The following is a 17,976-nucleotide window of genomic DNA, read 5'->3' on the forward strand; positions in this document are numbered from 1 at the left end:
GTTTCTTTCGCTGTGCAGAAGCTTGTAAGTTTCATTAGGTCCCATTTGTTTATTCTTGCTTTTACTTCTATCGCTTGGGTAGACTGCCTTCGGAGAATATTTTTGAGATGTATGTGAGATAATGTTTTACCTATATTTTCTTCTAGGAGGTTTATAGTATCTTGTCTTATGTTTAAGTCATTGATCCATTTTGAGTTTTTTTGTGTGTATGGTGTAAGGGAGTGTTCCAGCTTCATTGCTTTACATGCCGCTGTCCAGTTTTCCCACCATTTGCTGAAGAGACTGTCTTTATTCTATTGTATATTCTTGCCTTCTTTGTCAAAGATTGGTTGACCAAAAGTTTGTGGGTTCATTTCTGGGCTCTCTGTTCTGTTCCATTGGTCCATATGTCTTTTTTGTACGAGTACCATGCTGTCTTGATGAGTGTAGTTCTGTAGTATTGTCTGAAGTCTGGGAGAGTTATTCCTCCAGATTCTTTCTTTTTCTTCAGTAATGCTTTGGTAATTCTAGGTCTTTTGTTGTTCCATATAAATTTTATTATGATTTGTTCTAGTTCTGTGAAATACGTCCTGGGTATTTTGATAGGGATTGCATTAAATCTGTAGATTGCCTTGGGCAGTGTGACCATTTTAACAATATTGATTCTTCCAATCCAGGAGTATGGGATATCTTTCAATTTTTTAAAGTCTTCTTTAATTTCCTTCATCAATGGTTTGTAGTTTTCTGTATATAATTCTTTCCCCTCATTGATTAGATTTACTCCTACGTATTTTATTACTTTGGGTGCTATTTTAAAGGGGATTGTTTCTTTACTTTCTTTTTCTGTTGATTCATCGTTAGTGTAAAGAAATGCAACTGATTTTTGAACGTTAATTTTGTAACCTGCTACCTTGCTGAATTCTTTGATCAGCTGTAGTAATTTTTGTGTGGACCTTTTAGGGTTTTCTATATATAGTATCATGTCATCTGCATATAGTGACACTTCTACCTCTTCTTTTCCAATTTGGATCCCTTTTATTTCTCTCTCTTGCCTGATTGCTGTGGCCAGGACTTCCAAGACTCTGTTGAATAGGAGTGGTGATAGTGGGCAGCCTTGTCTTGTCCCAGATTTTAGTGGGAAGCTTTTGAGTTTCTCACCATCGAGTACTATGCTGGCTGTAGTTTGTCATATATAGCTTTTATTATGTTGAGATATGTTCCCTATGTACCCAACTTTGGTGAGAGTTTTTATCATAAATAGTGTTGAATTTTATCAAATGCTTTTTCTGCATCTATTGAGATGATCTTGTGGTTTTTGTCCTTTCTCTTGTTGATGTGATGTATTACATTGATGGATTTGCATATGTTGAACCACCCTTGTGTCCCTGGGATGAACCCCACTTGATCATGATATGTAATCTTTTTTATGTGCTGTTGGATTCTATTTGCTAATATTGTGGTAAGGATTTTTGCATCTATGTTCATCAGTGATATTGGTCTGTAGTTCTCTTTTTTCATGGTGTCTTTGCCTGGTTTTGGTATCAGGGTGATGGTGTCTTCATAAATGAGTTTAGGAGTATTCCCTCCTTTTTAATCTTCTGGAAGAGTTTGAGAAGGGCTGGTATGAGTTCTTCTTTGTATGTTTGGTAGAATTCCCTGGTGAAGCCATCCAGTCTTGGACTTTTATTTGTAGGGAGGTTTTATATTGCTAATTTGATTTCATTTCTAGTGATCGATTTGTTCAAGTGGTCAGTTTCTTCTTGATTCAGTCTTGGTGGACTCTATGTTTCCAGAAACTTGTCCATCTCCTCTAGGTTATCCAGTTTGGTTCTATATAGTTTTTCATAATACTCTCGTATGCTATTCTGTATTTATATGTTATCAGTTGTAGTTTCTCCATTTTCCTTTCTTATTTTCCTTATTTGTGCTCTCTTTTTTCTTTGTGAGTTTTGCCAGAGGTTTGTCAATTTTATTTTACTCTTTCAAAAAACCAGCTTTTGGTTTGATTGATTTGTTTCTATTTTTTTAATCTCTATTTTATTTATTTCCTCCCTAAGCTGTATTATTTCCTTCCTTCTGCTGACTTTTGGGGGTTTTTTGCTCTTCTTTTTCTAATTCTTTGAGCTGGTGGGTTAGATTTATTATTTGAGATTTTTTTTTTTTGAGAAAGGCCTGTATCACTATAAATTTCACTCTTAGCACTGCCTTTGATGTGTCCCATAAATTTTGTGTGGTCATGTTTTCATTTTCACTTGTCTCAAGATATTTTTTAATTTCAACTTTGAGTTTATCATTGACCCATTGGTTTTTTTAATAGCATGTTGTTTAATCTCCATGCTTTCCTTTTTTTCTCCTTTGTTTCTCTGTATTTGATTTCTAGTTTCATGGCATTGTGGTTAGTAAAAGTGCTTGAGATAATTTCTATTTTCTTAAAATTGTTGAGGCTTCTTTTGTGCCCAAGTACATGATCAATCCTAGAAATGTTCCATGTGTACTTGAAAAGAATATATATCCTGTTTTGGGGGAGTGTAATGCTCTGAAAATATCCAGCAAATCTAATTTTTCTATTGTGTCATTTAATTTCTCTGTTGCCTTATTTATTTTCTGTCTGGAAGATCTGTCTCCCCCATATTTTTTTTTTAAATGAATAAAACGAATTCCTTGAGAGCTGGAAGTCGGGGTCAAACAATTTGGGCCAGAGTGACCAGGCAATTCACACTATGTGAGCTTTGAAATTGGGGTAGATTCAAAATTCAGACTTAGGGCCTTCAAAGTCCTTGAACCATGGGGCCACTTTAGATCCCCCATCATGACCCTTGAAGATAATTAATTTCTGAATCCCATTTTCCTCTTTGTTAAATGTCAGGAAATGCTCCTCAGTGCCTGTGAGTTGCAGGGGTCACTGGTGCAGTGAAGTCCCTGGATCCCACCCCAGCATGCTGAGAGGAAACAGACCCTCCTTTAGACTCGATTTGGCAGCTGTGTGGTTCTTGCACACCAAGCCTGGACTCCTGCCGTCCAGGGTTCAAGCCCTAGGGGCAGTGTCGACAATACCCTCTCCCCAGGCATTCCCAAGGCCAAGGGGTCTGGTGCCTGAAGAAATGAGTCAAAACAGTGGAAACTCCTGTGGACTCAGAGCTGGCTTGGCCCACCAGCACTAGGAGGAGGGGAGGGGATGAGAAGGTGGGAGATGGTCATCTCGGGAAGTGGGTGGGGTGGGCAGGGTGCTATGAGTTCTGGATTGGACAGCCTGGCCAGAAGCAGAGCTGGGGAGTGTCAGGGCTGGGAGGGGCTGGCTGAGGCTGGCTGGGGTTGGGGTGAGTCCTGGAGGGATGGGTGGGGCCCGGGATGGGTGGGGCAGGAGCTCTGCTCTCTGTGCAGTGCCTGGTGGCTGTATGAGGCCTGGCCTGGTGAGCATTGTCCGTTGAGAGGCCCTTGCGATGGGGATGCCACCACAGGGGAAGAGTCCCAAGCCACGGGTGAAAGCTCCCGGAGACCTGAAGGACCCGGAGGTGCCTGTGGTCCAGATGAGGCTGCTTGAAGCTATATTTGGTATGTGAGCTGTCCCAGGGCCAGCTGGGTGGTTGGCCCTGGACTAGAGTGATCATTTTCTTACCCATACAGGCCCAGGCAGATCTCAATTCCCATACGTCAAGCAAGTGAGCAAATTCATGTTTGAGGTGCGGACTCTGGAGTCTTCGGATCTCAGCAAGGTCCTAGTTTTTGGACCCAACTTGTCCAAGTTCAGGACCAAATGAATGTGCTGGTCCATGGCCAAGTGGCAGCACCTGAGGCCGGAGCAAGGTGAGCGGGCTTCCCCTTCTCCAGCCCTTCTCACCCCTCCCTGACAATCCCCTCCAGTCTGGGCTATGCCTGAAACTCCAGTGGGGTTGGTGTCCACTGGTCCTAGGGACCCTGGGCTGGCCTCTTAGGGCAGCATTGTCGGACCTCAACACAGTTCCTCATAGCCTCCCCAACCCCATGTTGGAATGAGCCCAGTTGGCCCCACGTGCTGAGGTTCTGGAGAATCCCAGGCCCAGAACGCTTAGCTGGGACACCCCAGAAATGACATCTGACAGAGGCCGGGAGATGTACTTAGGCTCTTCCCCCTCCACTCCCCTCACCCATGCCCACTGTTACTCTCTGGGGCAGGGATGCTCAGACTGGAGGGAGCCGGGACTTCACTGGAACTAGGGTCTCAGATGAAGTGAAGACCATTTGCAATCCAATCAACCTGGGACCAGGATGCAGCGAGTAGGCTGTGGCCAGAGCTGCAGTAAGTCAGCTGACCAGGAAAAACCAACTAGTCTGGGGTCTGTTCCTTTGCCTTTAAGTCCTGATGTGACTCCCCCCCTACCCTCAAAGGTTGCTAATTAAAGAATAAAGTTTTAACTAGTTTCATACTGTGTCTTGATGTGTGGTTAAGGTATTGGAGATAACATCAGAGCTGAGGTAGCCCTTGAGCTTAACCCTTAATTGAAACTCACAAAGCTAGAAAGAGGTCCAAGAGCACCCTTGGCTAGGGTTAAAAAAAGAATCTAGAGAAAAAGTCTAGGAGACAAGCCCTGAGATGCAGCTCTGACTAAAAAAGCAGACAAGCTAGGAGAGCTGTGACATTGTGTCACTGACAGCTTCACATCCTGGTACATTGAATGGAAGGTGACTGGCTGGGTTCCCTGCTGCATTCCGTCTGCTGCAGGATGCTACTCAGGCTGGCGTGGGACGAGTACTCGGCCTCGCAGGTAAGTAAATGGGAAAGGAGAACCTCACGCAGGCCCCTTGAAGGGGCCTCTGGGATTAACCATCCACATTTGAGGAATGGCTGCACTGGGCCTCCAAACAGAAGTGGAACTGGGGCAGGTGAGCTTTTCCATAGGCCGGGCTCACGCCTGGTGGTTGAGGGGCCACCCGAATGCGGACCTCCCTCATAGAGGCCAGCCTGGTAACTTGCCAACCAGAATGAACCCCACTTAGGGAGCTTCCTGGCCCTGCGCCCTCCCCCTGCCCCCAGGCTCTAGCTTGGTAATAGCACGTGACCCCATGTGAGGTTGTGAGGTTAGTGTAGGGTATGTAGAATAAGCATCACATAAGCAAATGTTGACTATTTCTTGAAGCGACTGACCTAGAATGGGAGAGAGAACCTAGCAATGAGCCATTTTCTGCAAGACAGATGAGGTGTGGCCACCAGACCACTGCTCCCCTCCTCACACAGCAAATGAATGCACCACAGTTTTGATCCAATGGTTCAGGCCAAAAGCGAGGAGCCATCCTTGAGGCCTCACCATCCCAGAGCTCCGTGAGCAAGCCCAGCAGCTTGATGTTCAGTCTGGGCCCTTCCTGCACCTGCGCCTAGTGCAGCCCCCCCACCCCCACCACGCAGAGCTCCTTGGCCAAAACTCCTGGAAGAGATTCCTAACAGGTCTCCATGGTTTTGCTTTTAGTTACCTCGGCCTGCTCTTCAGCTAGGCTTAATTGTTCAAATGTTAATCACATGGCCCTTCCTCCAAAAGAGACTGCAGAATTCTCAAAATTTTTCCCTCCAACTTAACCCAGACTCCTGTCCCTGACCTATAAGGCTCTGTGTAATCAGACACCTGCTTTCTGCACTGCTCCAGCTCATTCTCCTTTTGCTGCCCCTCAAACAAACCATCTTGGTACAACTTCAGGGCTTTATTTTTGTTCTTGTGCTTAAAGCACGTCTGATGTTTTCAAATGATTCTACTCTCTCCTCTCAGGAGGCCAGGAGGTCCATGTTCACCTCTAGACAGGTCCTCTCCTTCCCCCCAGTCTCCGCTTAACTTAGTTCATTTTCCTCATGGCATTTATAAACCCAGTTGACAATGTCAGAGCTTCATTTCCTCCCCTGCCCACTAAAACGTAAACTCCAGCAAGGGAGGGATTGTTTTTAATAGGCAATGTGTGGTCTTAAATATTAAGGGTAATCTTCTAAGACATGGCCACCAGTGAGGCTGCATGGGTTTGGATCTTGGCTCAGCTTCATTAGCGATGGCGCCTTGATCATGGTTTGCCATCTGTGACAGGATCCTGTCTCTCTCCTGGGGTGTAGAGAGGATTAAGTAAGTAAGACTATGTCCTTAGACTATGTCAAGCCGCAGAACAATGTCTAATGCAATGGACGTTCAATAAAGATTTCTTGAATGCATGAAGGACATCCTTCATCCCTTGCCAGACTAGCGCTAGGTCACTCCCCTCCCAGGCTTGCAGAGGAGGGACCCCAACCTCCAGCCCTTTCCTCTGAGGTTCTTAGTATTGAAGACTCAATGAGGGAAGCCATGGATGCCCTTTACAGACATTGCATCCCTGCCCCCTGGAAATGCAGGACGTGTGTGCTGCTTTCCTGGGTCTCTGGATGCCATACAGCCTTTGGGTCACCAAAGACAAAGATGCATTTTGACATGCTGTTGAAGTTCATTTGGAGGAGAGAGGAAGAGACCAGGCATGCACTCCACTGGCATTGGGACACCCTCCCGTTCAACCTTGAGAATTTGCCCAGCACTCTGGCCTGAAAGTCATGGACCACTCAGCCCAGCTCCTGCTGAAGACTTTGAAGGAAAAATAAGTCTCCCCTTTCACACATCCCCAGGAAATGATGCTTGTTAAAACTTCTGCATATGGCCACCATGGAGGTTCCTTAGAAAACTAAAAATAGAGTTACTATTCTAGTCTGGCAGTCCCACTCTTGGGTATATATCCAGAGAAAACTCTAATCCAAAAAGATACACCCACCCCAGTGTTCATAGCAGCACTGTTTTATAATAGTCAAGACACCGAAGCAACCTAAATGTCTGTCAACAGATGACTGGATAAAGAAGGTTCAGTATGTATACAACAGAACACTACTCAGCCATAAAAATGAATGAAATAATGTCATTTGCAGCAACATGGATGGACCTAGAGATAATCATACTAAGTGAAGTAAGTCAGACAGAGAGACAAACATCATATGATATCACTTACATGTGGAATCTAAAAAAAAATGATGCTAATGAACTTATTTACAAAACAGAAAGGGACTCAGACATAGAAAGCAAACTTATGGTTACCAAGGTGGGGAAGGGGGTGGGGAGGGATAAATTGGGAGTTTGAGATTAGCAGATACAGACTGCCTATGTACAGAACAGATAAACACAAAGTTTATACTGTAGAGCAGAGGGAACTACATTCAATGGCTTGTAGAAACCTGTAATGAAAAAATATGAAAAGGAATATATATATATATTACATCCCCACACAAATTGTTCACTGCCAACTGATTCTTTGAAGGGTGCACTAGCTGAGGGTAATTTGGGGGTGCCACCACTGTTGGTCCATTGAGAGTTTGGGATTATATATATGTGAATCACTATGCTGTACACCAGAAACTAATAAAACATTGTAAATTAAAAAATTTAAACTAGTGGGAGGAGGGTATAGCTCAGGTGGTAGAGCACAGGCTTAGCATACACAGGTGCTGGGTTCAGTCCCCAGTACCTCCTCTAAAATAAGTAAACCTAATTACCCATCCACAAAAGAATAAAATAATAAAATTAAAAATTAAAAAAATTAAAACTAGTAAGCCAGAAAGAGAAAGAAAAATACCATATGATATCACTTATATGTGGAATCTAAAAAAGGAAAAAAGACAAATGGACTTACTTACATAACAGAAACAGACTCACAGACATAGAAAGCAAGCATGGTTACCAGGGGAGGAAGGGGATGGGAAGGGATAAGTTGGGAGTTCGAGATTTGCAGACACTAATACATATATGTATATGATAGATAAGCAAGTTCATACTGTATAGCACAGGAAACTATATTCAATATCTCACAGTAACATGGTGAAAATATGAAAATGAATATATGTATATTCATGTATGACTGAAGCATTATGCTGTACACCAGAAACTAACACAACATTGTAAACTGACTATACTTCAATAAAAAAAATTATATACACAAAAAAATAAAATTAAAATAAAAACACAATAGCCCACTTCACCTCTGCTTTTGAAGCAGTAGACACAGACAGATGAATTTCCTCCTATTTGGAGTATCGGGGGGAAATTTGGCTCAGCTCCATGTGGTAAGAGGCCAAGATTGTCTACAAAGTTTGCCCGGCCTTGCAGGCTTGTCCCTCTCAGGCAAGAAGAGCTCATGGTCTCTTATGGGACAACCACTGCTTGCCAGGATCAGAGGCTGTGCCAGGGCCCTAGACTAGATCAGGGAGGGGCTCCAATTGGGATCAGGTGGGCTGTGGGCAGGGGGCATCTCAGTTTCCAGGCAAGAGTCTGCCTCTGGATCCTGGTTGCCCCAAGGTGGCCCCCTGTGGATTTGGGCACATTTTTAATGGAATGACATTGGGCGGAATGTGTCTGGAGACCTGTTAATAGTTGCAACAGCCCCCCACAGCCTCACCCACAGGTGACTGGCAAACTTCTTCTTCTTCTCCTTTTTTTTTTTTTTTTGCCAATCTGTTTGGTAGTTGGACCATCACCTTGACCGACAGTGGTGGCACCCCAAATTACCCTCAGTGCACCCTTCAAAGAATCAGTTGGCAGTGAACAATTTGTGTGGGGATGTAAACTGTGGAGTTGTGAACCCCAATGCTGCAGTGTGCAGGAAGCATAAATACTGCCCTTGCCCGTTAAGTCTAGAACTTCTGTCCTGCTGGCAGTGCTTATAAATGTTGAAAACAGGTTTGGGTTAGTTAATCTGTGTCAAAGTAGCAAAACTTGGAAATTTAAGAATACACCATAAATTCCGTGCCCTGGACTGAAGGTTTTTCAGCCCCAAACAAAATAAAAAACCAGTGTGGAAGGCATAGCTCATTGGTAGAGCGCGTGCCTAGCATGCAGAGATCCTGGGTTCAACCCCCAGTACCTCCATTGACAAAAAAAAAAAAAAAAAAGGAAAAGCCCCCCCAAACAGAAAATTCATAGAAAAGTTTTGGAAGTAATAACCTAAAGCTTAAAAAAACAAAAAGTTATCTTGGAGAGGCTGCCTTTTCTTGTTGAGTTTGAAGCTCTTGACCGGCTTTCTACCAAGCCTAAGGGTGGGGCAAAACAAGCTTTCAGTGTAATGGAGAGAAGTCTGCCCTAAGTAAGGGCCGATGTTAGGGTTTAAAAGATTTGGAAAGGAGGTCGAACTAGGGTCTGGTCCAAGAAAACTGATAAACAAAAGGGAAATCTAATCTAGTGAAAATCTCTGGCCCTAAAGTGGCTAGACATAGCCCAGACTGAGCGAGCCTCTTGCTGGCTGGGAACTCCACCAGGCTCCTGGATTAACGTGATGCTCACAATATTGTCATCCAGTTAACACACGAGGAAATCAAGGCCCATCAATCACACCCCTCCCTGCAATTCATATAGTCACAATTCAACGTGCACGCAATTTTTCGACGGTCCTGTGAAATGTTTTTTACTTTGGGGAGATCCCCAGTGGGTGTAGGTGCTTCCAGTGGGGAACTCCCAGCCGATCTGCCTGCCTGCCCTCTGGGTTCCCCAGGGGTCACCCCCAGGGCTGCTGGGACTGAAGGCATGGTGGGGAGGGCTGGGAGGAGGGACCTCCGGGCCTTGGCCGCTTGGTGGGCTGGAGCAAGTCTCCCAAATTACAAACAGGCAGGTCCAGTCCTCCAGCACCTTCCTGTTCTGGAAGTCAGGTGGATCTAAGAGTGTCTGGAGAAGCTGGAGGTGCCTGGGAAGCTGCAGTGGAGACTGGACCTGGGCAGGGAGAGCAGGTAAGTTCCCCCAGGAGGTCGCTCCTGGCTGAGAGCTGAGGCCACAGGAAAGGGACAGCTGGGCTTAACGGAGGTACTGGAGGTTGAGCCCTGGACCTAGCGCATGCTAAGCACGTGCTCTTCCTCTGAAGTATGCCCTCCCCCTGACCCCATCTAAGTGTAGATCATGATTCTTCTCTGACCCTTTTAGCTTATCTCACCACTACTCCCCTTAATGCACTTAATCTGGAAACATCTGTCGTGTGTCTGGTTCACCACCTCCCCAGGAACACTGTTCCAGGTGTTGACTGAAAAAAATCTGCAGCCTAAAAGTTGAGAGTTATGTCTTCTTTGGCGGGAGGACTCGAGCCGGGATGACAGCCTCTCAGATCGCTCTGAGGGACCGCTCCGAAGAGGCAGGGGAGGAGCTAGGAGGCCAGGTAGTTGGAACAACAAAAGATAACTTGTTGTCTAAAGAAAAACAGGCACCACAAGCGAAAGAATTTAGTGCTTTTCTGTGTATGGGAGGAAGCAAACACTTGGGCTCACTGAATTCATTCCTTTGACAAGCACCTGGCTATCTAGGGCCAGTGTCCTGTCCTTCCTTATTTTGAGTCCCCTCAGAGGGCACCACTGTGAGTGGCTGCAGAGGCTGGGTTGCAGGCTTGTCTTCACTGTGGGGGGTGGCGGCAGCCACTGATGACTTGATGGCTTCAGCATTCTTTATTTACTGACATGGTTAGCAGTATTTTTTGTTCACAAAAGTCATAAGTGGACTCACTTTTAGATATAACTAAATTATGCAATTAACAAGTAATAATCATTAAGTCTAAAAGTATATTTGTCATGACTCCCGTTACAGAAGTTTCATGAAGGGCTGAGGTGACAGTCTCTGCAGACTTTGTCCCCACTGAGACCCAGTTCTTGGGAGGCCACACGGCAGCCAGGCTCACCCAGTTTTTGGTTTACTTAACAGCCTTTTTCACTGATCTACCATTTAAAGATTTAAATATTTAAAACATTAAATCAAAGGCTATTTCATCTTCAGAGAAAGCAGGCTATGTTTAGAAAGCAGTTCTAAAATCACAGAACAATTTGTACCAGAGTTGCAAGGTGCCCTCTGTACTGCCAGAAAAAGATCTCGGTCCCTCTTGGCAATTAGAGAAACTACAACTTAGCAAGTTCCAGAAGAGCGCCCCCCCAGTCAGTCCCCTCTGGGATTCAGAGCAGGCTTCTCATCTGACACTAGCTGGTGGCAGTGACCCTGGCCGTCAGTGGTCTTCAGATACGGAGTACCCTGCAGCCTTCTTATAATGTGCATTTCATGTTTTTCAAAGATCTAAATGCCAGAAGTTTTGGACTTAAACTCTAAGCCTCAGTTGCCTCGCCTTTCACTTGGGGGATAATAATCATGCCTCCCCAGAGGGGTGCTCAATTAAATGCATAATTATTATGATATATTCACCACTGTGCTGGGAACAGAAAAGGGCCAGTTTGTGAAAATACTGATGCATCTTCAGAAAGCAGGTTTTGAATTATCTCCCTTTAAATTCATGTTCCCCACTCAAGATTTTTGGGAGCCAAGGCTGCTAGCTATGTCCCACATAACAGCTCCCTTCTCCTGCTGGGCCCCCCTCACCATCTTCCAGCACAGTAAGTGTGCGATATAAAATCTCCATTTTCCTATGAAAACTTTTTTGTTCATATTGAGGTTTTAATTTTTTGTTTGTTTGTTTTCAGGGAGGACAAATTTGTTGCCTTTGTCACCGATGTTTTGCATCAGGGGTTGACCCTTCAGGCCGCTATCAGCACTGTTTACACTGCTGAGGAGAGAATCAGCCTGTGTCTCCACCCCGTCCCACCCCCATCACCCACCTCCCCCACCGGGTCTCATTGAGGGGCTGGTCCTTGAGGTTCTGCGTCGGCCCTGACTGTCACAGCCAACCACTGCCTAAGCGAGTTGCACAGCAGAACTCAGAGACCTCACTGCGGTTTCTCATTGTTGCTTCTCTGCCTGGGGAGAGGGTAGGAGACACCTGCATCTTCTGTACTCATCTGTCTTGTGTTCCGACACAGCTATTCCAGGATCTGCAGTAAAGATACCTGCAAATACAAGAACTCTTCAATTTCAGCTTCCTTGGAATTGATCTGCAATGTATCCACGAGGGAAGGAGGTTTTTATACCAGATGTGTCAGTGAGAAAATGACCTGGAGGCACTCTGTTAGGTGAAAACACAGATGACCCAGATCTTATAGCCAACAGGGGTGTTCAAGAGTCTCAAATAAATTGCAGTGCATGTACGATGTTGCTTCTCATCGAAGGATATGTGCATTCTCTTTGTCTCAAAATCTTTCTAAGAGATGACGTTAATCAAACTCTACAAGTTACAAAATGATTAGGTAACATTTATTATGCATTAAATACATACATTTATATACTTATATATTTGTATAAGATTGCATTACATTTTATACATATATAAATTTATGCTTATACTTTTTAATATTTGAAACTTCAATAATTTTCTTTAAATATTCCAGGCTTCTGTTTCTGACCAGTTTGGCACTAGAGAGCATCCACGTGGGAAACTGTAAGAAACATTTTGTTTATAGTCTCTTAGTTTTCATTATATATTTGTTACTCAATCATTATCACTCTCACATTTTAAATTTCTGAAAGGTTATCAAAGAGAGAAATATAAATGTAGTACAGAAGAAATCAACACTGCTATAGCTCAGAAGCTCCAGCAGAAAACACTCAACTGGACCTTGAATAATTTCAGGGAGGTCAATGACAGCGGGGATGGCTGGAGGTGGCCGGGTGCATTTCCTCACTCCCGGGCTTTCCAAGAGCATAAGTCGCGATGCTGACACAAAGGTCATCTCTGTGTTAAGGATCTGGGGGGAAAAAAGGATAAATTAAGGATCAAAGGAGAAACCCAAGAGGCAACATTTTATCACCTTCAAATGATGATACGCTATAGAGTAAAAAGTATTTCCTAGCGAGGTGTTCTTTTACTCTGAAAAAACGTTTTACTGTTTCAGTGGTAAAACGTTGCATTTACTCTTAAATGGGTGTTTCTCTGCAGGTCCAGAGAACTGTGATTTAAGTGTATTTAAAGCACATATCCTAACCTAAGATAACAGCGGACCTTTGCTAGGCTCATTGCAGACTCTCAGGCTCCAGACCCCACATCCCCAGGGCGTCCCTCTGGGGAAGGGGGCAGTGACCGTGGAGAGAGATTTAAACTTTTTTTTTTGGCGTCTTCGCACCCGTGGGTGGCCCTGCCCAGGAAGCCTGTCTTTAAGCACTGTGGTGGGAAGTCACAGCCTAACTTTAACATGTGAAAGGAAGAAAGAAAACCCTACTTGCAGGGGGCAGTGGTTCCCCGTCTGCTTTAGGGCTCGCCAGAACCCGCTCGCACCCCAGATAGTTTGTTTGTAATCCTTAAATTAACAAGCAGGGTTTACCTGAGCAAACACACTTAGCAGGGAACTAATTTTATTGCCTCCCCCAGGCGATCTCCCTCGGGCCTCCTCGGATATGTCAAACAGGGAGGGCTGTGCGGAGCTGACGTCCAGGCGACCCCACAGCTGCCCGCCCGCGGCCGCACCGCTGCAGGACCGCTCTGCCTGTGCCCCGCCCACGTCACAGGTCGCTACTGCGAGCAGGACCAGAGGCACAGGCAGGCGCGGGGCCGAGCGGGCTGGAGCGGGGGCAGTGGGCGGGACCAGCAGTGGGCTGGGGGCGGGGTGAGGGGAGGTGCGATGGGCGGGGCCTGGGTGGGGGCGGGGTGCTCGGGGTGGGGGTGGGGCCGGGGCGGCGGGCGGGCCGCTCTAGCGCCTGGCCTGGGCCTCCCCAGCGAATGCGGAGCCCTGGTTCGCGGAGCCTGGACCTTCCGCTGCTGCCGCCTCTGCAGGCGCGTCTTGGCGGCCCTGCACTGCCTCCACCGCCAGACACCTGGCCGCTGCGGTAAGCGGACCCGCGCCCTGGGCTCAGTTCACACACGCCTGCAGTTGTTTCTTTATAATACAGATCCATAGAAATCTGCCTGTACCAGGAGACACAATTTGTGAAGTTTCTCAGCAGTTTCCAACTCAATGCAAATGTCTCCTTTGTGAAACTGAGTAAGGAATATGGATTTCCTAGATCCAAACACAGCCGCTCTGCACGGCGGCGTCTGGGGCAGGGCCCAGGGCACAGGTGAAGGAGGCACAGCTCTTGCACCCCTCGTCCTTGCTCCGGCCCCTATTGAGTAAGCGCAGGCCGGGGCAGCGGGGAGGGGCACAGCTGACTGCAGCACAGCCCTTCAGACCCCTTTGTTAGCCTTGGGCCTTGTGGAGCACCCCCACCGGCTCTCCTGTTCCTCCCTGCACCGCAGTCAACTCTGGGCAAATCCCACAGTCTAAGGGACGCTTAATGGTAGCACAAGCCTCCAATCCCACTTCGCATCCCCTTGTGCACTGTCCCGACCACAGTGGAGGACAGCTCCTGTGGGGTGAAGCCCTTCAAGCCACCTTCCTGCTCCCACCCTCTCCGGGGGATGCCCTGGGTGGGGCCGTGAATGGAGAACACAGTTCATGAATGCTCAATTTTAAAGCCACCTTCCCACCCCTTCCTCTCTCTTCTGCCCCCTTGGGGAGGACTAGCAGTCGAGGGATGCTCTTAATGCAGGTGCAGCCCTTCAGCCCCACGTCAGACCCCCTTGTCCACTGCCCAGACTGCAGGAGAGGGGCAGCCCTTGTGGGGTGGAGCCCCTGCAGCCCTGCCTGCTGCTCCCCCTTCTTCTCAGCCAGCTCTGCCTGATGCCGTCAGTGCCTGTAGGGGCGAGTGTGATTATAGTGCAATGTCCTCTTCCTCCCACCCTCTCCTAATGGGCTCTCCAATGCTGGTCCTGCTCACTGGCTGCTCCTTCCATGCCCCAGAGAAAGGAGGACACAAATTATGGAATAGGCATTGGAATTGCAGGTGGTAGCTGTGTAGCCCTGCAAGTGAAGTCATTTCCCACTTGTCACTGGGGCTCCCAGCATCGAAATGGGGAAGGGGCTAGCTGGGATCCTTTCCAATCTCCTAACCAACACCAGCTTGGATTCAGAAGCAGCAGAGCAAGGGCTGGGGCCTAGGATGTCTGCTCACAATTTCACATCCTTGGAAACATCCAAGACTGGAACTGCTGTCTGCCAAGGACAGTGACAGTGACTCCGAAAATATGGCTTCTGCTCATCAAAGTTGAACAAAATAGTGCAGGCATCTTTCAGAGTAATTTGTCATTTGCGGAAAGGGTGGTAGCGCTTTGTATTCTTTGACCCATTGATCCTGCTTCAGGGTGGGCGACGACGGTGGTGGCTGTGCTGATAGCGGTCATGGTGATGTGAGGATGACACTGATCGTGATGATACCTATCTGTAGCTCTCAGTATATTTCAGGCACTTGATACACTGTTCAATTCTCCTAACAAGCATATGAAATAGGCATTATACCTTTTATATTTGAGGAAACTGAGGTTTCCCGTAAGAGGTAATCACCAGAGTTTAGTTATTAACTCAGAAACACTATGATATTTTAATGTTATTACATTTAAATTATTTAAAGATATTTTAGATTAATATACTGTAGCACATTGATATAAACATTGACACAATGATAATTCGTATATAATTAATGTTAATCTGTGAATAAAACTGCTGCCATGCACAGAGTACATAAGCTCATCCCTGAACTATGTCAAACACTTGTTTTTTAAATTGAGATATAATTGCTGTATAACATTATATTGGCTTTAGGTACACAACACAATGATTTGTATATACAGAGAAATGATCACTACAGTGAGTCTAGTTAACATTCATCACCACATGTAGTGATACATTTTTTTTCCTGTGATGAGAACTTTTTGTATTGCAAATATGCAATACAGTATTATTAACTACAGTCACTGTGCTGCACAGTACATCCCCAGGACTTATTTATTTTATAAATAAAAGTTCATAACTTTTGACCCTCTCTACCCATTTCACTCCCTGCCACACCTTTGACAACCACTAGGCTGTTCTCTGTATCTATAAGTTTGGTTTCTTTCTTTCTTTTCTTTTCTTTTTTAGATTCCACAAAAAAGTGAGATCAGATGGTATTTGTCTTTTTTTTTCTGACTTATTTTGCTTAACAGAATGCCTTCAGGGTCCATCTATGTTGTTGCAAATGGCAAGGTTTTCTTTTTTTTTTAATGTCTGAACAATATTTTATTATACATCTCACGTTTTCTTTATCAATAATATATATTGCATATATAGCTCACACTTCCTAAATCTATTCATCCATCAGGAGACACCTAGGTGCTTCTATGTCTTGGCTATTGTAATAATGTGCAGTGAACAGGGGGGTGCATGTATCTTTTCAAGTTAGTGTGTTCATTGTTTTCAGATAAATACCCAAAAGTGGAATTGATGAATCATATGGTAGTTCTATTTTTAATATTTTGAGAAAACTCCTTACTGGTTTCCATAGTGGCTGCACGAATGTACATTCCCACCAAAAGTGCACAAGGGCTTAGAGTCTGAATCTTAACCCCTTTACCATTCTGTACTCATCCCGTAATTATCAGTGTAAAATGAAGGGTTTTTTTTAAGTGTTTTTTTTTCAAATACTAAAATGTTATTATGAATATAATCAGAAATTTATTGGCAAAATCACATTTTTTATTGAATTTTACTCTGAGCCACTGAGTAACTTGCCCCAAATATGTCTTTTTTTAATTGAATGAAAGAATCTTTAAATTCTGTAGTGCTTACATTTTTCAAAAGTTTACATGATTTCATGTAATACCATAATAATCCTTTTATTTACCCCTACCTCTTACTGCCCCTCCCCCCCACCTCCCCACTGGGAACCACAAGTTTGTTCTCTGAGTCTGTGAGTCTGCTTCTTTATTGTTTTATTCTCTAGTTTTTTGTATTTTTTAGATTCTGTATATAAGTGATATCATACAGAATTTGTTTTTGTCTGGCTCATCTCACTTAGCATAATACCCTCTACATTCATCTATGTCAGTTTCCCTGGAGCCCCCCACTCTCCTTCTCTCTCATCTGTGACCGAGGTCCCTACATCCACCTCCTTAACACCTCTCTTCCTTCTCTTTCTTCCGTTCCCATTTCTACTGCTTCAGTGTAAGTCATCTTTTTTCTAGGTCTACTTTAACAGTCTTTTAACATCTGTGGTAGGCAGAATTTTAAAGATATCTCCCTAGACCTCTGGAATGGGAGAAAATATTTGCAAATGATGCAACTAACAAAGGTGTAATTTCCAGAATATATAGAAACAGCTCATACAACTTAATGACAAAATAAGTAAATAAATAAACAACCCAATCCAAAAATGAGCAGAAGACCTAAACAAGCAATTCTCCAATGAAGATATACAAATGGCCAATAGGCACATGAAAAATGCTCAATATTGCTAATTGTCAAAGAAAAGCAGATCAAAACTACAATGAGATGTCACCTCACACCAATCAGAATGGCCATCATTAAAAAGTCCACAAACGATAAATGCTGGAGAGGCTGTGGAGAAAAGGGAACCTCCCCTTACACTGCTGGTGGGAATGTAGTTTGGTGCAGCCATTGTGGAAATCAGTATGGCGATTCCTCAAAAAGTGAAAGTAGACTTACCATATGATCCAACAATCCCACTCCTGTGCATATATCCAGAAGGAACCTTAATTCAAAAAGATACATGCACCCCAATGTTAACAGCAGCACTATGTACAATAGCCAAGACATGGAAGCAACCTAAATGTCCACTGAGAGATGGCTGGATAAAGACTATGTGATATATTTATGCAATGGAATACCACTCAGTGATTAAAAAAATAATAGAATGCCATTTACAGCAACACGGGTGGACCTGGAGATTGTTAGTCTAAGTGAAATAAGCCAGAAAGAGAAAGAAAAATACCATATGATATCACTTAATGTGGAAGCTAAAAAACAAGAAAAAGAAAAAAAAAGAAAAAAGAGGACACTAATGAACTCATCTACAAAACAGAAACAGACTCAGACATAGTAAACAATCTTATGCTTACCAGGGGAAAGAGGGTGGGAAGGGACAAATTTGGGAGTTTGAGATTTACAAACGTTAGCCACTATATATAAAAACAGATAAAAAATTTCTTCTGTGTAGCACAGAGACCTATATTCAATATCTTGTAATAACCTTTAATGAAAATGAATATATGCATATATATGCATGACTGGGACATTATGTTGTACAGCAGAAATTGACA

The 17,976-nt window shown here is 44.6% G+C and overlaps 1 protein-coding gene and 1 pseudogene across 1 annotated transcript in view; both read left to right on the forward strand.

Annotated features, from left to right (window-relative positions):
- Positions 1 to 4,380, forward strand: part of LOC140688578 (uncharacterized) — a 34,296-nt gene extending 29,916 nt beyond the window's left edge. Inside the window, exons 7-8 of the mRNA XM_072948221.1 lie at positions 3,604 to 3,783; positions 4,132 to 4,380. The gene's annotated coding sequence lies outside the window, so the exon portion shown is untranslated. The remainder of the gene's footprint in view (positions 1 to 3,603; positions 3,784 to 4,131) is intronic.
- Positions 4,381 to 11,867: 7,487 nt separating this feature from the next.
- Positions 11,868 to 15,073, forward strand: LOC140688579 (cryptic protein-like; annotated as a pseudogene).
- The last annotated feature ends 2,903 nt before the right edge of the window (positions 15,074 to 17,976 follow it).

Source organism: Vicugna pacos, chromosome 23 (genome assembly GCF_048564905.1).
Source record: "Vicugna pacos chromosome 23, VicPac4, whole genome shotgun sequence".
Classification (NCBI taxonomy): domain Eukaryota; kingdom Metazoa; phylum Chordata; class Mammalia; order Artiodactyla; family Camelidae; genus Vicugna; species Vicugna pacos.